A 15,760-nucleotide genomic window follows, 5' to 3' on the forward strand; every position below is an offset into this window, starting at 1 on the left:
GCATTCTGCGGGCAAATAATGTTGGCATGGAAAATCGATGGCGCGTTAAGGCAAAACAAAGGCAAAATATAAAAATGTAAAAGGCATTTAAAACAGAAAAAAATTATTTTAGCTACAAACATCGGCTAGCGGCCCACTAATTATCACTAACTCCGCTCCCTTCCAAAAAAATATCGGTCAAAACAAAGCTATTTTGTAGCTACCAGTTTTTATCTATTGTAGGTTTGGTCTGGAACGTCATCTCTACAATTCACGAGGGATTACTGACGAGAATTCATGAGGTGATAACATTTTGAAAGGCAAAACAGTATTTATAGGCCAAAATCTATTATGTCATTTATTGCATATAATAAAGCATCTTAAGAGCATTTTGATGGCAAATTATGGTGCCTTGATTGTCATTATTTCCTACGAGTGACAACAAAATGTTGTTTTAAAACATCACCTTTACGGCAAATTATTACGATAGCCATTGCGACTTAATTTTGTTGAGAATTTAACGGTGGTTCATGTCCATTTCGGGTCTTCCGATTTGAATGCAAGCAAAAGATCAACTCCCCCGCAGTGTTGCGATCTCGTCCGACAGGTGGGAGGGATTGAGCTGGATTATCTGGCCTGGGAACGCCAGGAAGTTGACTCCCGTACGCCGGGTGTAGCTGGGAACACCTGGGTTACGCAACTCCGTCTGCCGCAACCTCGGCCCAATTCCATGAGAAAACGGATGAAGGGATTATGGGCCCAGCTCAAAGAGGCAACTCAAGCAACGAAATGGTATGAAAATAGGAAAAAATAATAGCAATGTGGTGAACGTCAAGGTCAATGTGGGGGGGAGGGATATTGCGAGAACTGATGTTTTTTTTTTTTATCCTCCAGAAGAATGTCCAGTTCGTCATCTGCTAGAAACTGATTAAAATGCAAATTCCACAGAAAGGTTTTTTTCTGAGTGGAACCTAGAACAACGAGTTCTATTGTGAAATATACCTTTTCCATATTTGCATAATAATGAATTCAGCACAGCCGCATAGTATGTTTTAAAAAAAAAATGGCCAACAGGCTGGCAAAAGAAAAATGTAAGATACGAACATATTTGAATTTCCTCGGTTTTGAGAATGCGCATCGAGCAGCTTGGGGCACAAATGTAGCATATTGGGAGGCCAACCAATTTAGATTTTGCGTTCGATGAAAAGCATATAAGTGATGAGATCTCAGTCAAGTTGAGATCAGATTGAACTTTTAAAGGCCGCAGATTGCATCTGCAGACAGGTTCAAGCGCCACTTATCTTCTCGCCGTCAAATACCAAACTACCTTCACAGACAGGCACATGAAACTCAAACGCTCGATACTTAACTGCTCAATTATAAGCAAAGCTCGCGGGTAGAAAAAGCTGATAGTTATTCGATTTATTAGGCGTCTAATGATCGTCATACTGAGGGGGGTCACCTCGACTTTCCACTGAAAAAGGTAAAAAAATGACGGTTATAGACGTCAAATATTAATTGGGTTAGCAGTGAATGAGTTCATGAGTTCAAAGCAAACACGGTCAAGCAGCTTTTAGCTGTTGTGCCGTAAAAAAGTCAGGCCCAAGTGGAAATGAAAGTGGAAATTAGTTCCACATTGTTTTATTATTTCACGACGGCCATTCGTGCGCACGCACACACAGACCCCCCCCCCCCCACACACACGCAGGCAAAAAGGCTTTTGATTTGAAAGGTCTCCGTTTATTTTTGTCAAAGACGCCCACAATCTAGCGGGATCAGAAATGAGTGAATAATCCTTCTGCTCCCCCGGCGCACATTTGTTTGTTTGTGCCGAGGCTTTGCTTGGAAAAAACTCAAGAAATAAACCAAAAAAATCACAGCTACCCCCTTTTGCTTCGCTCTCTCGCAAACGTTTGATTTAGGACGATTAAATCTAGCGCTTGGCAACAAAATCAATGCATTTAATGATATTGTTAATGGGCTTAAGGTTTGATACTGACACCAATGAAACAAATCATGTAATAACTAGCAATTGCCATTTCCATCAAATTGCTCCTCTCCGAGTCTTTATTTTTATGTCCACCATATTTCCACAACTCGTGGGCCTGATTTTAATCGATGCTGTGTATTAAATACTGAATTACCCTAATGCATCATCCACCAAATAAATAAATGCCTTTATCCAAATACACAGCTCTCAGTAATCTTTAACAGGTTTTGCCTATTGTCCTATTGTCTTCAGTAATTGACATTTTTATTCAATTGAAAAATGTAATTTTCAACCAAGGTGATGAATGAAACTTGTCACAACCAGAGACGGAGTTAAAACCTTTCAAAACAGCTCAGGCTTTTAAGTCTATTGTGACTCGGATGGATTTTCCTGAGTGAAAAGCAGCATGGGGGGGGGGTTAAAAAAAAAAAAGAAAGCGCATGCAGTATTCATCAAGTGAAATGTACCTTTGAGCAGCAGGAAGGAAGTGCTGGGTCGACGGCGTGGCGAAGAGCAGCGGTTAGTGACCCGAATGGCATGTTTGGAGTCTGGCGGGTCGAGTCGGGCTTCAGAGTGTATTAAGAGTCGGCCGACTGCCCGCGGGAGGACTTGGCGACCCGACACACTTCCTCAACCATAAAGTGTGCCGTCAGCACCTGGCCTGCTGGAAATAATGTAAAGTGAATTTTGGGACAAAATAATGCAAGTGGTTAGTCTAAACTCATTCGAGTGTTTATGACATGTGCTGCTGATTTGGTTAGCTCAAGTCTAGGGCAAAGTCTAACTGGGCGCGCCGGTATGGTTGGAAAGGGGCGTTTGCGCCATTGCGGGTGTGAACACAGTCAAATTATTTCCCAGCCAATGGAAGCAGCTTCCCTCATTCCCTTTTTAATTCAGCCCAGAGACAGAAATAGAATTCAAGAAGCTCAGTGGAATCTAGGTTTTGATTTCTTCCACACAGGAGAATGCATCCTTTTTGCTTAGCGGGAAATAGATCTGACTGTCATCCGCATAGCAGTGAAAGGAAAAACCCAGCGGCAGCAAATGCAACAAAAACAGCAGGGGTCTTAAAATTGAACCCTGTGGAGTGCCATACAGCAGTGGGTTAACCAAGACTGACACCAAAAGTCCTGCCAGCCCAATCGGATCCAAATCACTCTGGAGCGCTACCGCTAATGCCCACCTGGTGCTGGAAACAAGCCAACAGAATTTTGCAGGGTCCACCAGCATCTTCAGTGCCATTAGCCAGGATCCATTCACAGTATCTTAAAACCTGATTTGGAGCAACTACTCCAATATTCTGAACAATCTCTATGAATGCTATTTCTGTCCAAGAGACAAACGTCTACTCCGCCATAGGCTAAATGGCAACGCAATGCCATATTTAGCCGTCTGACTCAGCAGCAGCGTGCTATGCCACCTTTGGAAGTTGCAAAATGTCCCGCTGGGCAACATCTGCCAGCTATGCAAGGCATTGACTCGAGTGCGGCAAAGTGAAGGACGGAGATGAGAGAGTACACGGGAACGACAATGAGATGGTCAAAACACGGCGGCCGTATGCGACATCATGCTTCTGTTTAAAAATTGCGTTCCTAAAATTGCTAAACGCCCTCAAATGGGGACTTTCATATTTAATTTTGGAAGGCTTGATGGCTTTCTTGGTCTTCGGGTTTGTGGCTCCGCCCAGAAAGCAAAGTTTAACAAGCGGTCACCTCGCATGACCCCGTGTCGCCACGCACTTTGATTCAGGACGGGGGGCTGTGGTGTCTAATTGAACGGCGTTCCTCGCTAATCTAGCACGCGCTTGTTTTCCTTCCAGCCTCCATAATTAATTGGCCTTGATGAGCATGGAGATGCTGGTAATTGGGCGATTAGGGATCCCTTAGACTTCATGTTTTAACATGGGGATGAAACGCAGCATTTTAATGCATTTTATTGGAATGCTGAGTGTGTGTCAAGTCCTTTGCGTTGAGAAAATATTTTGATTTGCTCTGACATTTCAGTATTATTTTTCCGACGTTAAAAAAAAAAAAAAAGAAATTAGGGTCATTTTCGTGATCTGTTTTTAATTATTTCTGGTCAAGCCTTGTCAGTCATTTCTGCGAGAATTAGAAGGCGTCAACAATGTAAATGTCTGAATGTTTAACGTTTTTTCTTCTTGGTCTTCAAGTGAGTGGTTCATTTCGACACATGGTACTGAAAACGCTACTTTTTAACATTTGGCAACATTTTTCGACAGTCGGTCTGTGATTGGTCAAGCAGATTTGTCATGGTAACATTGAAGGTGACTGGAAGTCACAAGAGCACACAAGCTAATATTAGCTTAGCCTGTCAAGCTCCTTTTGTCTTTGTCCAATTAGTCACATAGTTACAAACACAATCTAATTAGGAGAGCTGGATTCAATTTGCCTGTCCAAAGTTCAACAGCAGAGGAGGACTAAAGCGGTCAACAGGGGGAGGTGGTGGTGGGGGCGACGTGTGAGGTAACCAGAAGCTGCACAGCCAGCACACACCAATTAATGAATCTGTCCACAGGGGCCTGCAGAGGACGACGGACAGATGGCGCAAGTCGCAGTGCGTCACGTGGTGATGGCGCAGCCTCCGTGCGCGGAGGTTCCGACCCGCTGCCAGCGGGTCCCCGTTGAGATTTAGCACGCCGAGATGAGCGATTAATCAGTGTGAGCCGGACTACGCGAGTAAGCAATTCACTTGCCGGCGAGCGCTGCAAAAACCCGCTGACGAAGCAAATGTGCGGCCATGACATCATTTATCTTGCCGCTCATTTGAGTCGCTGCCTACAAACGTCTTAATAGACACTTTGCAGAGGACGGCGCCTCCGTAGGCTGGAGCAACCCACTGAGGAAAAACAAACAACCGTTCGACCATTTTCTATACTCGTGAGGGTCAAAGGTGAGCTGGAGCCAGAAGTTGGGCTACGCTACGCCTTAAACTCTTTGTCAACCAATCACAGAGCACATATTGATAAACAGTATTCCATGAATTTATTTCATTGATTATAGTTTATATTATATTATTTATTTGCAGAATTTATTTAATAATTTCTAAGGATACGGCGCATGTAAAAAATTATTTCAAAATGGTGATTTTGACTTACGACGTTCTCTGTTCAGAATGAGATTGTTTAAAAAACGTGCCTGGCCGAGCTTATCTGGGATCCTAGCTGTTCCCAATCATGGCAAGAATATTCCAAAACATATATTTATTCTATCCGTTCTATTCGCCAGAACGACAAATAAGTAAAGCAGAAATAAGACTTCAAGGCCAGAAATCGAGGAATAAAAACTTTTTTTTTTTAAATAATCCGTCTATTGGTTTCCATAGCACCAAGGAGCATATTGTGCTCAAGAGCCTTTAACTTACTTTTTTAGCCTCCATAGGTGTGATGGTTCAGAGGCAAAATCCCCGTTGGACTACAGCCTTGACCGGGTTAACGAGCTGAAGAAAAAAAAAAAAATCCACCTTCGCATCTGCTGGAGCAAGTATCATCATCATGGTGTTATGTTTTGTTATGATATGTGTAAGGAGACTAAAGCCTGGCTGCCAAAAGCGTTCCTATTATGACACATTATATACATTTATGGGCTCCACTTCAGGACGGCGTCGTGCAACATAAAAGGCAAAGTAGGGCCATAAAGGCTTAATTGTCAATTTCATGGAGGCCATTAGCGGACCGGGGTCATGCAACATATAATAAAGAGGAATCATAAAGAATGAACTATTGCCGACATTGATTAAGGATCCCACGTGGAACAGATTTTAAATTATAGTTAAAAAAAAATACTGATTTGTCCAAACTGTGAGTTTATTTTGTAATAGGGTCAAGTAAACTGCAATAAATTGTAAAAATAGGAAAATGTATTCCTTCAAATAAAAAAATAAGAATAAAAATGTAAAATACTGTAGTCACGTTCATAATATTTAGCAAACAATTAATTGATATAAATCTAAATCTTCTTAAAATAAAACAAAGTAAAATACTGTAGTCACATTCATAATATTTAGCAAACAATTAATTGATATAAATTTACCTATTTTTCCTTAAATACAAAATGCATAAATAGCATTTAAAGCGCAAAGCAAAACTACCAAGCCTTATTCATTACTATTATTATTTTTTTAAACTCTATAGGTGGCGTCCTCAAAGTAGAGGGACAAGGATGGGCCATGTGAAGGTCACCGTGTGGCCTCCTAATAGGTAAAGTACTCCCCAGGGTCCTGCTGGATAAGTGCCCTGTTCTAGAAGAGCGAGTTCCTACAATGAAGCAATTTAGAATTACGCTGGTGGCTCAGTGCGGGAAGAAAAGCATGGAGGAAGCCATTTTGACCCAAAAAGTAATTTCGAGCTTTCTTGCTGCGTCGGTGCTGGGACTTATTTGACCTTATTGTACTCTGAAGTATTTTCTATCCGATGATTAAAATCAACACGACCAAAACCACAACGGAAAAGCAATCAACCACCTCTGGAGTATCAAAAGCAAAATAAACGGTGAAGGATGTTGATTTTGAACTAAATCAACCACACGCAAAAAAAAGAAGAGTATTTCTAAAGATTTTTGTAACCCAAGTGTCACTTTATTTCCAAACATTTAGCATCACCATTTAGCATGTGAGGTGTCGGAATGGAAATTTCCATCTACCTTCAACCCTGCCAAAAAATATTTACAAGTTCACTTGTATTCCGCCTTCAGCATTTGCTATATTTGTTAAGGTAAAAAAAACAAAAAATGGGCCTCTGGCTCAGGGAACCACAACAAACATAAATAAGGCGATAAATAATCAACCTTGAGCTCGCTTTAAAGCCACGGATATAAAAAAATGAGGCGTGGACCTCCACAAAAACTGCGGTGACCATGTGATCGATATTTACCTTGCCAATTGAACTGAAACAAAATACGGGCAACGTATACGAGCGTGCCGATGTTCCGCCAAGACTCGGATTTAGGAATGTGAGCAAAGCGGCGTATTGTCTCAACCTTGCGATGCCGTCTTGAATAATAACTCCCAATTTGAAGAGCGGCTCATGTAATGCAGATTCGGCATTGAGAACAAACCCCGTTGATGAACGTATGAGAACAAATGGCTTCGATGAGCTGCAGAGAAGTCGAGATTGGGGGGGTTGAGCTTTTTGCACGGCATGACGGCTGGTCACGGCTATAATCAAAATGGCTTTGTGCTGCCCCAGGTACGCTTTGTGTTAGCATGGCGGACGCCATCATGAAGTGAGCTGCCCGTAATTGCATGTTAGCAGCCTCCACTTGAAAAATTTGAAAAATATAGCCACGAAAAATAAAAGGCATTTTTGTAGATTTCCAAGACTACCTGGGTTCCCAAACTTTTTTTTTTTTAACTAATTAATGGCTTTTCAATGAGGACACATCTGACAAAGAAGTTTGACTATTTCAAGGCAACATTTTCGGCAACAGAAATGGCACAAAATCTTTTTTTTTGTGGTATTGCTTGACTCTACCAAAACACACCTAATCCTTCTTTCCTTGTGACACGAAAGCCACCTGGAGATCCATTCAGACACAGCGTAGGCGTTCCAAACATAAATTCCAGGCGCGGTAATGCGAGTGAGCCACAATTATTCCGTCCTTGAAGAGAGAGTGTTTCTTACCCCCGCAAAGAGAATAAGAATTGCTGAATTCCCATCAGGTGGCCGAGTCTTTGGCCACAAAATGGATTATCTGTCAAGAGCAGGGTCTGTTGGCCGGCTGGATGCTGCACGGGCGATAACGTTTGTCTTTGTCTCGCAGGAACACCTTGCTAGCGAGCCGCGAGTGCTTCGAAAACCGACGGCGGGAAAATTCCATATTTAAGGCCGTCATTAGCCGCCGCCGCCGCCGCATCTTGGCCCGCCCGGCATTCCCACGGCGGGTTGAGTTTGGATACAGCATGACAGATGAACGGGAAAGCTGCTTAGGGAAGGCAGGGAGAAGGATCTCCAAGCCGCCGTGCCCATTTCTGGACGGGCGGAGGAGATTCCAGCGACTGTTTGGCATCAGCGCAGCCCGCTTTGGTGCGGCGGGAGCGCCGCGCCGAGCCAGGTGGTCGTCGCTTGGCAGAGCCGATAGAGTCGAAGCCTCTTTGGACGAGGCTGACAAAAAGGTCTTGATGAGAGGAAATGTTATGTCTCTACTGGAATTTTGAGCAGAAGGTAATCATCAAAACAACTTGGGCCACTGGGAACGCAGAATCAAATCAAATATTTGGGAAAAAACATTTTGCCTACATGTTACAGACCAAAATAGTAATTGAATCATAATTTTTAGTGTCGAAAACAAATAAATGTTGATGGAAATTGTTTTTTAATCCGATTAATCGATTAATCAACAAAATAATTGAAAAATTAATTCGTCATTCAAATAATCGTTGGTCGCAACTCTACTGACGCGAGAATATATTTTTGGATGAATTTTCACTTTTATTCCCTAAATTTGAAAACGTGTACCCTTTACTTTCTTTGTTGACAAAACAGGCTTTATAACCGCCACTTACCGGTTTCATTTTTCGTAAAATGAACTTCATTTGTGATTTTTTTTAAAATCATTAAACTCTAAAAGATGTTTTTTTTTGTCTCTTTACAGTGGCTTTAAGTTTCCGGCCATTAATCAATATGTACAGGTGAAGAGATTTAGCAAGACAGCTAATTTTCAAAACCTGTTTCAAACCTCTCCATATTTTATCCCTTCAAATTAAAATCAATCCCTTAGGATTTGGATGAGACTGGTGGAAAGTGACAAGAACACAAAGCCACTTGACTGACATCTTATGTTGAATATTTGTGGACAAGTCTGTGAAGAAACCATTTCCATGGTGACGGGAAATCAGATTTAAACAAATCGCCATCAGTAATTCATCTCGCTTAGCGTTTTCTCAATATTTAATGGATAATCTGGCGCTGCCAGACCAGCGTGCACCTCAATAAAAACGCTTCCCGACCAGCAGGAGAGAAAGATAATAACCAGGAAAGAGTGTCCGTCGGCCTTTATTTTGCCCGCGCTAGTCCTTCGCATTAGCACAAAAAAGCTGGACCACTCGTTCGAGAGCCGCCGAGATTTATGTCACGCGGAGCTGCAACACTTACTTTGCTGGCCCGCTGAGACAAAAACATCTTAATTTAATACAGCCGGGAAGAGCTCCTCCGAGCTTGGACCGAATGTACGGCTTGTAAAAAAAACTTTCCAGCCTCTGCTTTATAATACACAGGTGTGATACTTGAGATACAACTGATTATTTTAGTGAAGATGCTCACAACTCAAATTTTTGCTTCACTTCAATGGATTGTGCTCCTTCTTAAAAATAAAATATTTAATTATAAAAAAAATATAATAATAAAAATATTTGTTCTTTGCAGAGGATTAAGAATATATGTCTGACTATTATATTATATTTATTTATTATATTATATTTTATGTTATAATATATTATATTCCCTGTCTACATGTGTTGCTTCACTCTGTGTTCACGTCAGCTTCCGATAATGCAACAAATAAATTAAGCATAAAGTCAAAGATATGCGGTTACAGATATGATAAGGTGAGAACTGAGAACGAAAAAAAAGCGGTCATGGTGTTAAACAGCGTTGATTATCGTAATTTGTAAAACATCATTTTACTCTTCAAAGTTGTTTACTTTGTTTTTTTCCACAACCATTAAAATCTCATTTGAAGGTTCAATGACAGGGTGGACACTAATGGTTTGACTTGAGCCAACACGGATGGTTGGCGTCAAACGTATAGTGCCCGTAATAAACGGTTATCACGCGCTAACGCCACCATCAAGTGCCATTAGTTAGCCCAGCATCAAGTTAAAGTGCGTGTGTAATGGGAGCGACAATTCGGGAACAGCCAAGAAGCTAACTTCAATGCTAACTCCGGGAAATGTTTTTAAGGCCGCAATCTGTCAAGTGTGTGTCAGCGGACCCGGCGAGCGGTCCCAACAGGACGGGCAGGGGGTTTGACTTCCTCTATTTACTCATCAGAGCCGACACGTCAATGACGAGAAGTCGCCACGCGGGCTACGGAGCGTGCTTCGGCAATCAATCAGCCGGGACCTTTAGCAAAGAAATCACGAAAATGCGATGTTACAATCAGTAAATGTGACGTTGTCTGACACGGCGGGACTAAAAAAAATAAATAAAGTGGTGCCAAGTCGATGCCGTACCTCGGGCCACGTGCAACGGTCGACTTGCTACACAATTGACGCTCGCTCAATGTGCGTTCGTGGCTGCATAAATGAATTTTGTAATTATGCGGTGAAATATCAATATCATAATATAGCGCTATCGCTCACAGTTCTCTATCGATACCTTGAAGCTGGAATAATAGCAAACAAAGAAAGCAACTGTAATTTTCATTAATTAATGCCATCGCGGTCAAGGAGCTAACTTTTTTATGATAATAATAACAATAAATAAATAAAGCTGGAAAATTAGCAAACAAAGAAAGCAACTGTAATTTCAATTATTAATATCATCCCGGTCAAGTAGCTAACTTTTCTTACAATAAAAATGAAAATATAGATAAATAAATGAATAAATAAATAAACCGCAAATCGTTAGCTTAGTAGCAGAATCTCTTTGGTTATTTTGAACTTACTATCAATGACGTAACGCCACGGAATTTAATCGCGGACGTGGAAAAGCCCAACGTTTTCCCGCAATTCCCAAAGGCCACAAAGCCCTTGTGTGTAATCATCAAGTGTACCAATTTATCCAATATCAAAAGTAAATAGCTCCGAAGCGATGCCAGGTCATCTCTGGATATCGCCGGACGCTTGATTTGGCCTTAATGGAAACGAGTTACCAAGTCAATTGTCCCGCTATCAAACCCCATGAAGCAGAATTTGCGAACATCCCTGACGGCAGGAGTGAAACTGCCAACCTCCAAATGGTTGTTTATTAGGAGCATGGTGGAGAGCGCCGGCCGGCTTCCCGCTGCGGACTGCGTGAAACCAAATTCAACGAGAGAGACTCAAGTTCCCGAATGCGTCGGTTTGCTGTCGCTGCGGGGTTCCGCCGGCGGAAAGAGTTCCCACCTGCAATGTCAGGTTGATTACACAGCGGGAGGAGCGCAGCTTATTGATCACATTTGCCACTGTTGACTAGCCGAGTCTTCCGAATCAAAACTCAGCTACTATGAAGTGGTTGGGCTCAATCGACTGCAGCCTGCACAGCAAGCTCAAGTTCTTTTTTTTCTTTCAGGGAGAAACTCACAGGCTGCATTAGCAGGAGAGAAGCAGAAGGTGTGTGACTTCTTACACTTTTCAGATCCATTTAAGGCGTTTGTCGCACTATGCGGTTGGCCAAGGTTGTTTGTTTCATTTGAAGAAGCTTCACTAGTTTGTGTTAACCATCTTTTTGGCTGTTAAGAATAGAAATAAGCCTTGTCATCTAAACCAATTATTCTGAATTTACATAACCCTTCAGAAATAAGGCCAGATGACTTTGTATTAATAAAGCAAAATTGACTTCTGCGTCTTGTAAATTCAGAGGTGAGGAGAACTGACATCTCAAGTTGACCGTGTATTACCTGCAGGCTGCTTCGTAATTGGAGCGAGTTCCTTCTCGGGCTCTCTGGGCTTTCATTTCTCTGACTAGAGGGGAAACCAGAGGCGTGGAAGAATGGAGCCGGGTCAGACTAATGCTTGGTTGGGGGATTTGTGAAAGGGGGGGGGGGGGGGGGGTCGGAGAGCATCCAGAAGGCATCATTACCTGCACACACAACCTCCAGCGCAGTATTGACGCCTGATTTGGTGCAGTGGAGAGTTTTCACGCTGGTAACTTTTCCTTCCTATGTATTTGGAAATTGAATGGAATCTGTTGTTTTTTGAGATAAAAAAATAAAAAATAAAATGAAAAAATAGTGAGGTAAAATGATCGAGTTGTTTTTTGAGGGAAAAAATAAATAAAATACAAAATATTGAGGTAAAATGATCAAGTTGTTTTTTGAGGTAAAAACTAAATAAATCAAATAAAAATGAAAAATATTGAGGTAAAATGATCAAGTTGTTTTTTGAGGTAAAAAAATAAATGAATAAAATAAAAACGAAACTTTTTGAGGTAAAATGATCGGGACTCTCGTACAATAGCACACATGCAACATTCTATTCATCTTGACGGCTCAGGGTTGAGACGACGCAATCGTTTTAAATGAAACGTCTTTTTTTTTTTTTTGCCATGCTGCCTCAGCTTCCTTGTCGCAAATATGGAAAAGCAAACACGCTCGCAAAACAAGAAAAAGGACATGGTGGGCAAATATAGTTATCGCTCTTTCAGCAAAGTCACAGTTGGAAGTCTCAACACTGCACAAGTGTCTTAAAGGAGAACATCAATGCAGAGCTGACAACACCAGTTCAGTACGGTCCACGCAAAAAGCGGAGCACTACTTGGCACATCGCAAAGGACAAAATATTTTTTCCTGAAAGCAGCCTGAACCCGTGTGACAAAAACATTAACGTTGGTGCACTTGACGTTTAAAAAAAAACAGCCGAGTCAGCAAAAAAATAAATAAAAACTTGACAGCAATGGCAGCAGGACACGGTTGTTTGATTCTGTTTTCCAGCTGCCAACTAACAAACGACCTTTTTTCCGATCAGCCACAAGCTTCATTCTGGTTTTCTTGTTACTATGACAGCCAAGCCAATAAATTGAATCAAAGAGGCAGCCATGTTGAGCAAGACATTCTGCTAATATGTGCGTGGGGAGTTGAGGAATATTTGATATCATTCTTTCAGAAAAATGGAAACACAAATAATGGGAGCAGGATGAGTCAGCAGACATGAGATGAAGATGTGGAGGTTTGGTTGTGGTTGGTTGGTGGTTGGTTGGTTGGTTGGTTGGATGGATGGATGGATGGATGGATGGATGGATGGATGGATGGATGGATGGATGGATGGATGGATGGATGGATGGATGGATGGATGGATGGATGGATGGATGGATGGATGGATGGATGGATGGATGGATGATGGATGGATATACAGACTGATGGACGGAGATGGTGATGATCATCATCATGATGGAGCAGCCAGGCAAGAAATCGAAAGGAAGACCAAAGAAAAGATTGACAGATGTAGTCTGTTGTGTGTGTTGCGCCGTAGTGGGCGTGAACACAGCTGACTTGTTTCCTCGAAAGTCGAGCCTACTTTTAGACACCAATTTTTCACCAAATCCGCAAACACGCTAAAATAGACTTACCCAGGGACGAAAATCAAGCTGCGCTAGGTTTTCTAGCTTTGAGTGCGAATGGCACTTAAAGCTAATGCCGTGTTTTGGTTTAAATGGCAATAAGGAGACCGACTAAGTCTAAATGACTGCGGTCAAAAGAAGTCAGCTCATACCGAGAGAGAATTGACAGCAGTTCAAAATAAATGTGTGACTAATGAGTCGCCGAAAGGAAACGACATGAGCTGGTCAGCTTGCATACTGAGCAGCTAATGGCAAGTCATCATCAAACGGGGCTGATTCTTTAAAGGCCTCCCCCCCAGTTTCGTCTCGCCGGGCTCCTCAGAGGACACACGGCCGAAGGACACGTCGAGACTGCAACGTTGATGATCGATCCGAGGCCTTTGACTCGGGATTGCGGTCGACGCGGTGGGTGGTCGTCACACAATGTCACATTCCGGACCGGGATTGATTTGTAATTACTCAAGTCGGATCATGGTGACGTCATGACGGCAGAGAGCAATGCATTGTCCTAAAAACATGTGAATTTTGTGCACCCGGCAACATCATTTGAGTTAGCGACCGGAATGAAAACAAACACTCGGCTGTAAACACACAGAACGAGGTAGCAGGTTGTGTTCAGGGCGGGCTTTGATTTCCACACTAATCATGTGTGAGCATTTTTTTCCACGGTGGAGCCCCATTCTGAGTTGGCCCACATAAGCACTAAGCCTCATTAGCCACAGCCTGAAATCCTGCGAGGGTCTGCATGGGAAGGCGCCGCGCCGCACAACACGACAACATTTCCGACTGCACGGTGGTGGACCCTGTTGTGCATTTAATTGGAAGGTTCCCATTTCCTTGAAATATATCGTTTCCCAACTTCCACCTACTGTTTCTTATTTACCCCCAATAATATGGAGGCAGCAGGCCAGAACCGTTGCCGTCTTAGACGCTGAGGGTGAAGATATTGTTTGATTGAGATCACGTCACTAAGATAAATCTTTGAAAGGAATACACAGGATTCCAAACTGCTGTGATGAAACAAAATAGCAAGGAGATGCCAGAAATGTCCGAATGTTTTGTCAATACAAATGCAAGTGTGTGTCTGTGTGTGTATGTGTCCTTCAAGGGCGTTAAACTGGCACGTTTGCGACGCTTTGACTTGCTCTATTTCTCCAGAACCAAACAACGGCGTGTCACAAGGCGTGGCGGCCGCAGGAGGCCATGTCATTTCAAAGAACAGCTGCCGCGCGTCGCTCGTCATATTTTCACCCGTGAAAATGGGCTCCGTGATACTCCCGGTGTGTGCGTCGCCGCCGCGTGTGCCTGCAGGCTCACTCGCATGTCCAAAGACAATCTATGGCAATAAAACAGCACGTTGACAGAAAAAATATTTCAGAAAAAATAAACCGCAAACGGGACTGACGTATGAATCAGTTCAGAGCCGTCGCTGTGTGTTGTACGCATGCTGAACGAGATTTACCGCATCTAGGTGGCCTACTAATAATAAAGTTCTCTTATTGATAAATAGTCGTAACTCAAGTCAAACATGACGATTGTCTTCATCTAAACGAGGCAATGAAGCTAATTTAACATGGGTAGCGAGTGCAGCAACCCGACCACGTGATATTCCTCGGTGGACTAAAAGTGCCGCTGATTGGCTTCATGAGTCCGTTTATGAGCCAGAACGAAGCGTCTTGTTGATCTCTTTTCTGAAAAATCCCCAAACTGTTTTAATCAGCTCCCAATTATGCAACCTCATGAATCTTAAACTGCCAGTCTCCCTGCGCGCCGCCGACAAAATTAGCATCGCTCGCTTTTAATCAGCTAACCGGCCCGACGACGTCCTGAGCGTGACGCACGTTTATTTCGCCGTGCACGATGAAGAAATGTTTTGAAACCTCCAATGAATTAAAGGTGTGCAAACTTTTGTCTCCCGAGGGTCGCATAAAGAAAAATGCAAAGGCCACTGACCTTCTTCACCTTTAAGTTAATCACTGTATTTTGTTCTTATATGTATAAAAAGAGTGAAAATATGGGAAATAAAATCACATGACAACAATAATGTAAAATATGTGTTATGTACTGCAAATGGATTTTGAATCGGTTTTAAACAAGGGACGTGCCCTCGACTCAACTCAAATAAAACATTTAGATATTAAAAAAAAAAGACAGAGTTTATGTTTCCAAAGGGGCTCTGAAGCGAGGGCGTGTTAAAATATAATGTCCAGTCAGCATTTAGTGAAGGACCCACGCCAACCATCCGGCAGCAAAGAGTAAATTACTTAGCGGGGCCTCCGTCTTTAATTGCGGAACAGCCGTCGCTCGTCTTTCGGCTGCTGAGGGGAAAGTGATTCATTATAATGAAGAATTTGCAGACCTTACGCTTACGCACTTAAGTGCAATATATTTCTTTTGTCGGAACTGTTAGCCGCTCTTTCCGGACTTTGGAGCGTGATTAAAGCCAAGTCAGCAGGAGCCATTAATCTTCACATGTTGACAATGAAGCGGCACATTTGTACCATTTTAACTGGCGGAAGATAATCGCAAGCATTCTAAAAGCACCTGTTAAAAACAAGCAAGAATAAATTACAACTTGA

The 15,760-nt window shown here is 42.4% G+C and overlaps 1 protein-coding gene across 5 annotated transcripts in view; it reads right to left on the reverse strand.

Annotated features, from left to right (window-relative positions):
* The window catches only part of lingo1a (leucine rich repeat and Ig domain containing 1a), a 165,345-nt gene that overhangs the window by 56,248 nt on the left and 93,337 nt on the right, over positions 1-15,760 (reverse strand). For 3 of the 5 annotated variants that reach the window (XM_037254900.1, XM_037254901.1, XM_037254903.1), the window contains one exon: positions 2,437-2,633. The exons of 1 other annotated variant lie outside the window; for it this stretch is intronic. The gene's annotated coding sequence lies outside the window, so the exon portion shown is untranslated. The remainder of the gene's footprint in view (positions 1-2,436; positions 2,634-15,760) is intronic. One more of the 5 variants, XM_037254902.1, reaches the window with a different exon arrangement.

Source organism: Syngnathus acus, chromosome 6 (assembly GCF_901709675.1).
Source record: "Syngnathus acus chromosome 6, fSynAcu1.2, whole genome shotgun sequence".
Taxonomy (NCBI): domain Eukaryota; kingdom Metazoa; phylum Chordata; class Actinopteri; order Syngnathiformes; family Syngnathidae; genus Syngnathus; species Syngnathus acus.